Source organism: Phyllobates terribilis, unplaced genomic scaffold, assembly GCF_046119375.1.
Source record: "Phyllobates terribilis strain yellow unplaced genomic scaffold, ASM4611937v1 Scaffold_30__1_contigs__length_15301838, whole genome shotgun sequence".
NCBI lineage: Eukaryota > Metazoa > Chordata > Amphibia > Anura > Dendrobatidae > Phyllobates > Phyllobates terribilis.
This window is the reverse complement of record NW_027362790.1, coordinates 8,710,152-8,719,775: the sequence shown is the minus strand read 5'-3', so window position 1 is coordinate 8,719,775 and position 9,624 is coordinate 8,710,152. Positions and strand designations below refer to the sequence as shown.

The window sequence follows — 9,624 nt, the reverse complement described above, 5'->3', positions numbered from 1 at the left end:
CCTCCATACCACAAGCATTGCAAACAATTGGATTGGTACAGTCCTTAGCAACATGCCCACTTTGGTTGCACTTGGAGCAAACAGGCACAGCAGTACAAACCTCTTGTAAGTGTCCGTACTTCTTACATTTCCTGCAAATAACTGGGGCCTCAGGAAAGAAGAGAATACCCCTATCTCTCCCGATAGAGAAACTTTGGGGAGGGTAATGAACACCTCCAGGCTCCGAAGAACTTTCCCCAAATCTGACAAAATATCTGTATTTGCCAGTCCATAAGTTCTCCTCGTTCATGATTTTGTGACTGTTGCTCACAAAGTCACAATGCCTCTTAAGAAAAGTCGCAATGTCATGTTCGTGCATAAAGGGATTATACATAAATATGACTAGGGGAACATCACCTTTGGAGTACAAGACTGTAAAAGTCAAACCATACAAGGTTGGATTCTTCTCCTGCTCCCTCAACTTCTTATACAGGTTCCGGCAAGCCGCCATAGATTGCAGCACCAAGACATACCGTCCTTCTTTCCGGGATTCCTGCAGGCAGACGATGTTTTCTCTTGTCACTTCCAGGATTTTGAAGATCACCTCGTGCACCATATACGACAGATTGAAACGCTCTCTGACAGCAGCATCAACTTCAATGCGGAATGCATTGCAAACCCGATTGTCATCGGTCCCAGCATAGCGTATCTTCACGCCCATTATGATCACTCTCTCGTTCCTCCTCGTTCTCCCCCTAAAGCAGCAACCGGCTTAAGCCATCAAGATGGCGATGCCGGAAGGCCAAGGGAAAACACTCACGACCCCACAGAAGAAACTTGGTCTTAGCCAAAAGGCAGAGAAGCGATAACCAGAATTGGTTTCGAACTACGGAGCCACCCAAGGATCCTGAAAAGTCCATTTGTGGAGATGAGCTCCTGGACTCCCGTTAAGAAGACATGTTGTCAACCTCTAGATCCCTTACATGCCTGCACTTTTCGGCTTGCTGCTGCTGCAATCCACGCGTTTTAGATCTGCATAACTCCACCTCTTTAAACACAGCACCCTCACCCCCTGCTGTTCCCACCCGCCTCAACACCGTTGGAAGGGAGGAGAACCAATTAAGGCGGGGGGTGGGGTGGAACGAGCAGCTGTCTACCCTTAGCAGGAGGGCTGCTGATTACTTACCTCTCCTGCTGCTGCTGGCTGTCCAGCAGCAGACTGAAGGTGGCTGCTGCTGTGCGCAGGTATATAAAGGCTCAGAGCCTATTATGACACGCGCAGCCAGCGTTCCATTGCCACATTCCATCTACTGCAGGCAGGATACCTGGCTGGCTGAATGTCACTGAGAAGCTCACAGAGACCGCCATAAGCAACAGTTTAACAGAATGCCACAGACTAATCAACCAAACTTTTGGGGTTGGGTTCTCTTTTATAGTCTGCAGGCATTAAATGAAAGAAGTCAGTGTTCCAGCAGAGGGAGACAACGTTTCAGAAAAGGCATTGTAGCAAACCAAAAAAGAAATTTTAAGTGCAGCAGAGTAACCAGCGCACATACCTGTTAGCTCAGGTGAGTTTAAAAGGCTGCTGTTGATAACAAGGGCATTTGCTAAATAGATGGTGTGTGTGCAACAATATACTGAAAGGTCAATTATATTGTGCAGCTTATCTCACCACCTGTAGTTATTTAGGTGAAAGCTCCAAAATGCTTGCCTAATATGTCTGTTTATCCAAAAGGAAGTAAAGAGGGAGAGCTAGAAAGATAGCATTGCATCACATTACATGGCAATGCAATGAACAGTTGCTGAAGTTGAACCAAAATGAGCTTGTAATCTGGCTTCTGCAACTTTGAACATGAAAAATCCAATGAGGAGAAGAAAAGCAAAGCCAAAGAGTCCATCCCAAAATCCGACAAACAAGCAAAAGCAACAAAAAGCATTGAATTCAATTCTTTCTGATTTTAGAAACTGCATTAAAGAATGAGTGCACTGGTCCTGGAAATGCTGCAATACCAGGTCAATGCGTGGAGTGGACAGAGCAAGCTCTTTTACCATCTCCCTGTTCTAAAAATCCATTTAATATATGGTCCCCAGATAGGGGACGTATCAGATATTAAACTGATAAGAACAGATTTTTTTTTTTTTTTTTTTAAAACCACTCAGGTTTAGATATAAGCAAACAGTTAACCAGACTTCGTCATAAGTTATACTGCCACTTCATAAACATCATTGTGGCTTCTTTATTAAAGTATTATTCAACAAAAATACAAACAAGTAATCCTATGCCAGAGAAATTTCCAGAAAAAATATCAACGGTATTTAACCATATCCTGCCACTTAAGGTATTTCCACACACCTTCAGAATCTGTTCCACCACCACCACCTTCTCTTGTATCCCACAAATAGATTACATATAGTCTTGCTAAGATCAACCTAATACAATCATTTACTGTTAAATTTACTCTTTTAAACACACACAAATTTCTCACATCCCACAAGCTCTCCTGCACACACACCATAATAAACCACATCATCCTTTCTAGGCCACGACGACTAGCACCAAAACCAAACATAGTCACTCTCCAATCAATAAACTTCACACCAGCAACCCCTTTACACAGTCCACCCACACCTCTCCACACATCATACGCAAAATTACAATCCCACATAAGGTGCCTCACCGTGTCATTCGCTCCACAACCATCCCTTGGACATACTGCAGATCTTATGAGATCTCTTTTCTTCTGAAAATCCCTCACTGGCAAAATATTATGAAGGCCCATCCATACTATATCTCGCTGTCTATTCGACACACCTTGAATGCTTAACTTCTTCCATACCCGCGCAACTTCCATAGAACGCAATCCCACCACATTACTCTCACACTCATTCACACACATCTTCCCCATCACCTTCTTAACCAACATAAAGTCTTTCATTGCAACTTCTAACAAATCATTCTTCCTCACAAACTTCTCAATCAAACCATACCACTCAGGACACTTAAAAGCAACAGGCACATTCTTATCACGCTTCACCCAATTCAGACCATACAGCATCCATCCAGCCAAATACTTACACATAAATGCCCCTTTATTATTCTTCCCAATCAAAATGACCGTAGTCTTAATAAAATGCAATGTTAGAAACACTTCAATATTCGGAAACTTCAGTCCCCCATACAAATATTGCTTAAACAAAATCTCTCTCTTAAGTCTTTCCATCCTACTGCCCCAAAAAAACACAAAAAATAGTTTCTCCACTTTTTTAATTTTCCTATAGGGCACTGGAAAAATACAAGAAACATAAAGCAAAATAGGGAGAATAACAGCCTTAATAATAAGAACCTTCCCTACCAAAGACAAAGAACGTAACTTCCAAAAATTCATCTTCCGCACAATCCGCTCACCACATTCATCCCAACTCTCATAACCTTTCAAATCATCATTAAAAAAAACTCCCAACACTTTAATTGCACCATCCACACCAGCCACACCATCCATCTTAATCCTATTGTCACCAAAACATTTAAACATGCATTTGTTCCAATTCACACGAAACGCTGACGCGCCACAAAAAAAATTCAACAACAATTTTACTCTCTCCATAGAGGCCACACTCTCACTCACCACTACTACATCATCCATATATCCTAAGACTTTCACAGTCATTCCACCACTCCCTGGCACTAACAAACCACGCACCACTTTCTCTTTCCGAATCATACACAGCAGTGGCTCAATCATACACACAAATAATACCGGTGACATGGGACAACCTTGCCTCACACCAGACCTAATACACACTTTCTCACTCAAAAACCCATTCACCAGAAATTCACTCACCACCTCCCCATACAATCCTCTCACGGCACGCACAAATTTCTCCGGAAAACCCATTCTACGCAAAACCTCAAATAGAAACACATGAGACACGCGATCAAACGCCTTTTCAAAGTCAACAGCCATCACCATACACTTCTGCTTTCTTACTTTACAATCCCACAACACATCTCTTAAAAGACACAGATTATCCGTCATACATCTACCAGGCACTGCACACACTTGATCTTTACCAATCACATCAGCTACAACCACACGCATCCGACACGCCAAAATTTTACTGAATACCTTGTAATCGGCGTTCAGAAGCGTAATTGGCCTCCAATTACTCAACACCTTTTATCCCCTTTCTTATGGATTAAGACCACCACTCCCTCCTTCATTGAACCCGCAAGCATCCCATTCTCCCACATAAACTGACACTCTTCCACTAAATCCATACCCATCACTTCCCACATCATAACATATAGCTCCACAGGCAAACCATCCTTCCCAGGCGTCACATTTTTCCTTGCACCAAACACCGCTTTCTTATCTTCCTCCTCAATCACTGCCTCACATAGACCAGAACATCCATCCTCATCCACCTTACAATCCAAAGTCTTAAGCACTTCTTCTTTCAAACTCTCATCCACCCACTTCCTGCCAAACAACTCAGCATAAAACGTGACCACTTCCTTCATTACATCCTCCCCACTCACACAAACACCATCCACATCAAAAATCTCCTCCATACCCTCCTTCTTACCATTTATTTTTTTAAAGAAATATCTTGAACACTTTTCATCTTTATCAAGATGGACCACCTTTGACCTAAAAATTATTTCCCTTCCCTTCCTCTCCAAAGTCCTCTTCAAATCCTCTCTTGCACTTCTTAACAAATCATCCACATCCACACCACACATCCTCATTTTCTCCAGCCATTCCACCCTCATCATTAAATCTTTATATTGACTCCTAACCATGGCAGCCTTTTTATAGCCCCATCGACGAAAAAACTTTTGCACTTCATACTTCATCCAATCCCACCACACCAACACACTTTCAAACTTACTCTTTTGAGATTTACACCAACTATATTTTTTCTTAAAATCATTCACAATTCTCTCATCCTCAAGCAAACTCACATTCAATTTCCACACACCTCTCCCATGCACCCGCCTTAAATCCCCTCTAAACTCACCTTTCAGGCACACATGGTCCGAAAAAGGAACTGAAAATTGAGAAAAACCATCACATATTATATTTTTAGAAAAAAACATCCTATCAATCCTAGATGTTATCCCACCCCTGTCAGCTTTATAGGTTGGTGGTGGTGGCTTCCCCAAATAAACCTCAGCAGCATCAAAAAAGAAAAAATCAGAAATAATGTTTGCCAATTTTTTTCCTGAGGCATCAACTTTCCCCTCAGTTACACAGTTAAAATCACCTGTTACTATCACAGGGATCCTACCAGGTAATTCTAAACATAATTTATCTAATAAACTTAACCTGTCTTCTTTTTTTGTAGGACCATAAATATTTATAATTTTAACTTTCCACCCCCTCCCACACACAACTGCAGAGATGCAACGACCCACCTCTATTACCTTATAATATTCAAAAACAAAATTTCTATTATTTAATACTATCCCAACTCCATCATTTTTATTCCCACTAGAGCCAGACCAGATATGCTGGCCATATGGCCAATCAGCGTCTTCCAGGGGTTCTTCTATACCACACTCCTGTAGACACATAATATCAAAAGAATGGTTATGTAAGAAGTCCAGAATCACAGATCTTCTAACTCTAGACTTTAAAAGTCTTACATTAAGGGACGCAATGTCCCAATTTGGTTTAGAGACCATTCTTTGGCTCAAAAACCAGAAACACCAGTCTCAGCAAAAAAACATGCCTTCCTTATCCTTTGTCATCCGGCGAACTCCCACTTAGCTGAAAGATAGTGGACTCCAAATTCTCCTCCAGGTAAGCCGTTGACGCAGGAGAAAGAGAAACCACTGGGTAATCCCGCTCACTCACCGGACTTGCCACGCATTGGCTACTTGATGGTTCAGACAACCGGGCCCTTTTATTCTTAGCGCGGTCCGGTTCCTTAGAAGACCTCACCCCAGTCTCAGTGAAGTCTCCTTGACCTCCAGCTCCCTCTTCATCCATACTTTCACTGCTCCAACTGAGAGCTGGGTCCCCTGGGATTTCCAAGGCTCCCTCACGTTCTTCACAAAAGGAGTCAATGAAACCCCCCTGATAGGAAGAAATGTCCATCTCAGCTGCCAGAACCTCTTCCAGTCTCCCGGGCTCCACCAGTAGGTCAGCAGACGCCCTCACTGGAGCAGTCTCCACACGCTGTTCCACTACCTTCACCCTGGAAGAAACTGCGGCCTCAGGTGCCACACTCTTAGGCCTCGGAGAGTTCGAGACCACCTCAGAGTATGCCCTTGCCTTGCCCTCGTTCGCACGACGAGTACAATCCTTAAAGGCATGCCCCTCCATACCACAAGCATTGCAAACAATTGGATTGGTACAGTCCTTAGCAACATGCCCACTTTGGTTGCACTTGGAGCAAACAGGCACAGCAGTACAAACCTCTTGTAAGTGTCCGTACTTCTTACATTTCCTGCAAATAACTGGGGCCTCAGGAAAGAAGAGAATACCCCTATCTCTCCCGATAGAGAAACTTTGGGGAGGGTAATGAACACCTCCAGGCTCCGAAGAACTTTCCCCAAATCTGACAAAATATCTGTATTTGCCAGTCCATAAGTTCTCCTCGTTCATGATTTTGTGACTGTTGCTCACAAAGTCACAATGCCTCTTAAGAAAAGTCGCAATGTCATGTTCGTGCATAAAGGGATTATACATAAATATGACTAGGGGAACATCACCTTTGGAGTACAAGACTGTAAAAGTCAAACCATACAAGGTTGGATTCTTCTCCTGCTCCCTCAACTTCTTATACAGGTTCCGGCAAGCCGCCATAGATTGCAGCACCAAGACATACCGTCCTTCTTTCCGGGATTCCTGCAGGCAGACGATGTTTTCTCTTGTCACTTCCAGGATTTTGAAGATCACCTCGTGCACCATATACGACAGATTGAAACGCTCTCTGACAGCAGCATCAACTTCAATGCGGAATGCATTGCGAACCCGATTGTCATCGGTCCCAGCATAGCGTATCTTCACGCCCATTATGATCACTCTCTCGTTCCTCCTCGTTCTCCCCCTAAAGCAGCAACCGGCTTAAGCCATCAAGATGGCGATGCCGGAAGGCCAAGGGAAAACACTCAAGGACCCCACACAAGAAACTTGGTCTTAGCCAAAAGGCCGAGAAGCGATAACCAGAATTGGTTTCGAACTACGGAGCCACCCAAGGATCCTGAAAAGTACATTTGTGGAGATGAGCTCCTGGACTCCCGTTAAGAAGACATGTTGTCAACCTCTAGATCCCTTACATGCCTGCACTTTTCGGCTTGCTGCTGCTGCAATCCACGCGTTTTAGATCTGCATAACTCCACCTCTTTAAACACAGCACCCTCACCCCCTGCTGTTCACACCCGCCTCAACACCGTTGGAAGGGAGGAGAACCAATTAATGCGGGGGGGTGGGGTGGAACGAGCAGCTGTCTACCCTTAGCAGGAGGGCTGCTGATTACTTACCTCTCCTGCTGCTGCTGGCTGTCCAGCAGCAGACTGAAGGTGGCTGCTGCTGTGCGCAGGTATATAAAGGCTCAGAGCCTATTATGACACGCGCAGCCAGCGTTCCATTGCCACATTCCATCTACTGCAGGCAGGATACCTGGCTGGCTGAATGTCACTGAGAAGCTCACAGAGACCGCCATAAGCAACAGTTTAACAGAATGCCACAGACTAATCAACCAAACTTTTTGGGTTGGGTTCTCTTTTATAGTCTGCAGGCATTAAATGAAAGAAGTCAGTGTTCCAGCAGAGGGAGACAACGTTTCAGAAAAGGCATTGTAGCAAACCAAAAAAGAAATTTTAAGCGCAGCAGAGTAACCAGCGCACATACCTGTTAGCTCAGGTGAGTTTAAAAGGCTGCTGTTGATAACAAGGGCATTTGCTAAATAGATGGTGTGTGTGCAACAATATACTGAAAGGTCAATTATATTGTGCAGCTTATCTCACCACCTGTAGTTATTTAGGTGAAAGCTCCAAAATGCTTGCCTAATATGTCTGTTTATCCAAAAGGAAGTAAAGAGGGAGAGCTAGATAGATAGCATTGCATTACATTACATGGCAATGCAATGCACAGTTGCTGAAGTTGAACCAAAATGAGTTTGTCATCTGGCTTCTGCAACTTTGAACATGAAAAATCCAATGAGGAGAAGAAAAGCAAAGCCAAAGAGTCCATCCCAAAATCCGACAAACAAGCAAAATGAACAAAAAACATTGAATTCAATTCTTTCTGATTTTAGAAACTGCATTAAAGAAGGGGTGCACCGGTCCCGGAGATACTGCAATACCAGGTCAATGCGTGGAGTGGACAGAGCAAGCTCTTTTTCCATCTCCCTGTTCTAAAAATCCATTTAATATATGGTCCCCAGATAGGGGACGTATCAGATATTAAACTGATAAGAACAGATTTTTTTTTTTTTTTTTTACAAAACCATTCAGGTTTAAAACAATAATGCAGAATAAAAGGTCGTCTCCTCATCTGAAAAAAACAACCATTCCACAATCATTTATCGTTTAAAACTCATCATGATGGTTTCTTTTATTATCCAGTTAAATTGAAAAAATGCAATATACACATCAGAAAAAAACAAAATTACAGACTAATTATATGTTTCCATTTCCGGAATTTCCATACTCCCTCTGCATCCATCCCACCTTTCATATCACACTTATAATAGAAATATAACTTCTCAAGGACCATTTTAACACAATCATCCACCTCAAAACGCTCATTTTTAAACACATACAAGTTCCGGCAATTCCACAAAACCTCCTTCACACAAGCCAAAAACAGCCACAAAATCCTATCCTTTTCACGGTTTAACATGCATAACCCAAACATGACAATTTCAAAATTCAAACGTTTCACCCCAGTCAATTCCATACATAACCCACCCAATTTAGACCAAACATCCTTCGCAAACCTACATGACCATAGAACATGATGGACCTCTTCATTACACCCACACCGCTCTCTCGGACACCTTTCAGACACCGCCAACCCTTTCCTTTTTTGTACACTCCTCACAGGTAAAATCCCATGCAAAGACATCCAAACTAAATCTTTCTGTTTGTTAGACATATCATGTTTGACCAGCTTACACCAGACATCCTCCGCCTCAGCTGACCTTAACCCATTAATTTCACACATCCTATTATCCACACACATCCTTTTCACCATGCTTTTATTCTTCAGAAAAACCACCATCTGAACTTTCTCAAGATGAAATTTTTTGATAAAACATTCCAATTGTAGGTACCAATAAGGGCATACATAAGCAGTAGGTTTACAGTTATCATAATTCATCCATTTTAACCGATGGAAGACGGAGCCTCCAAGGTATCTACACATACATGCAGCCTTGGATTGCTTTAATAAAAGTCCTGCAAAAAAACTAATACAATTCAGACCAATAAAAGTCTCGATGTTAGGGAATCCTAGGCCACCATTCCTTTTACACCTATGAAGAAATTCCCTCTTGGCCTTCTCTATATTACTGCCCCAAAGGAACACAAAAAGTAATCTATTAATCTTCTTCAAAACTCCAACAGGTGGGGGAAAAATCAAAGCTACATAAATAAGCATAGGGAGAATGATACTTTTAATGATTAAAATT

At 42.6% G+C, this 9,624-nt stretch overlaps 1 non-coding gene and 1 pseudogene across 1 annotated transcript; both read right to left on the bottom strand.

Moving 5' to 3' along the window:
- Nucleotides 1-1,955: 1,955 nt before the first annotated feature.
- Nucleotides 1,956-2,163, bottom strand: LOC141179903 (U2 spliceosomal RNA; annotated as a pseudogene).
- Nucleotides 2,164-8,261: 6,098 nt separating this feature from the next.
- LOC141179820 (U2 spliceosomal RNA) lies at nt 8,262-8,461 on the bottom strand. Its single transcript, XR_012255778.1, has one exon. It is a non-coding gene; the product is annotated as a U2 spliceosomal RNA (small nuclear RNA).
- Between the last annotated feature and the right edge of the window lie 1,163 nt (nt 8,462-9,624).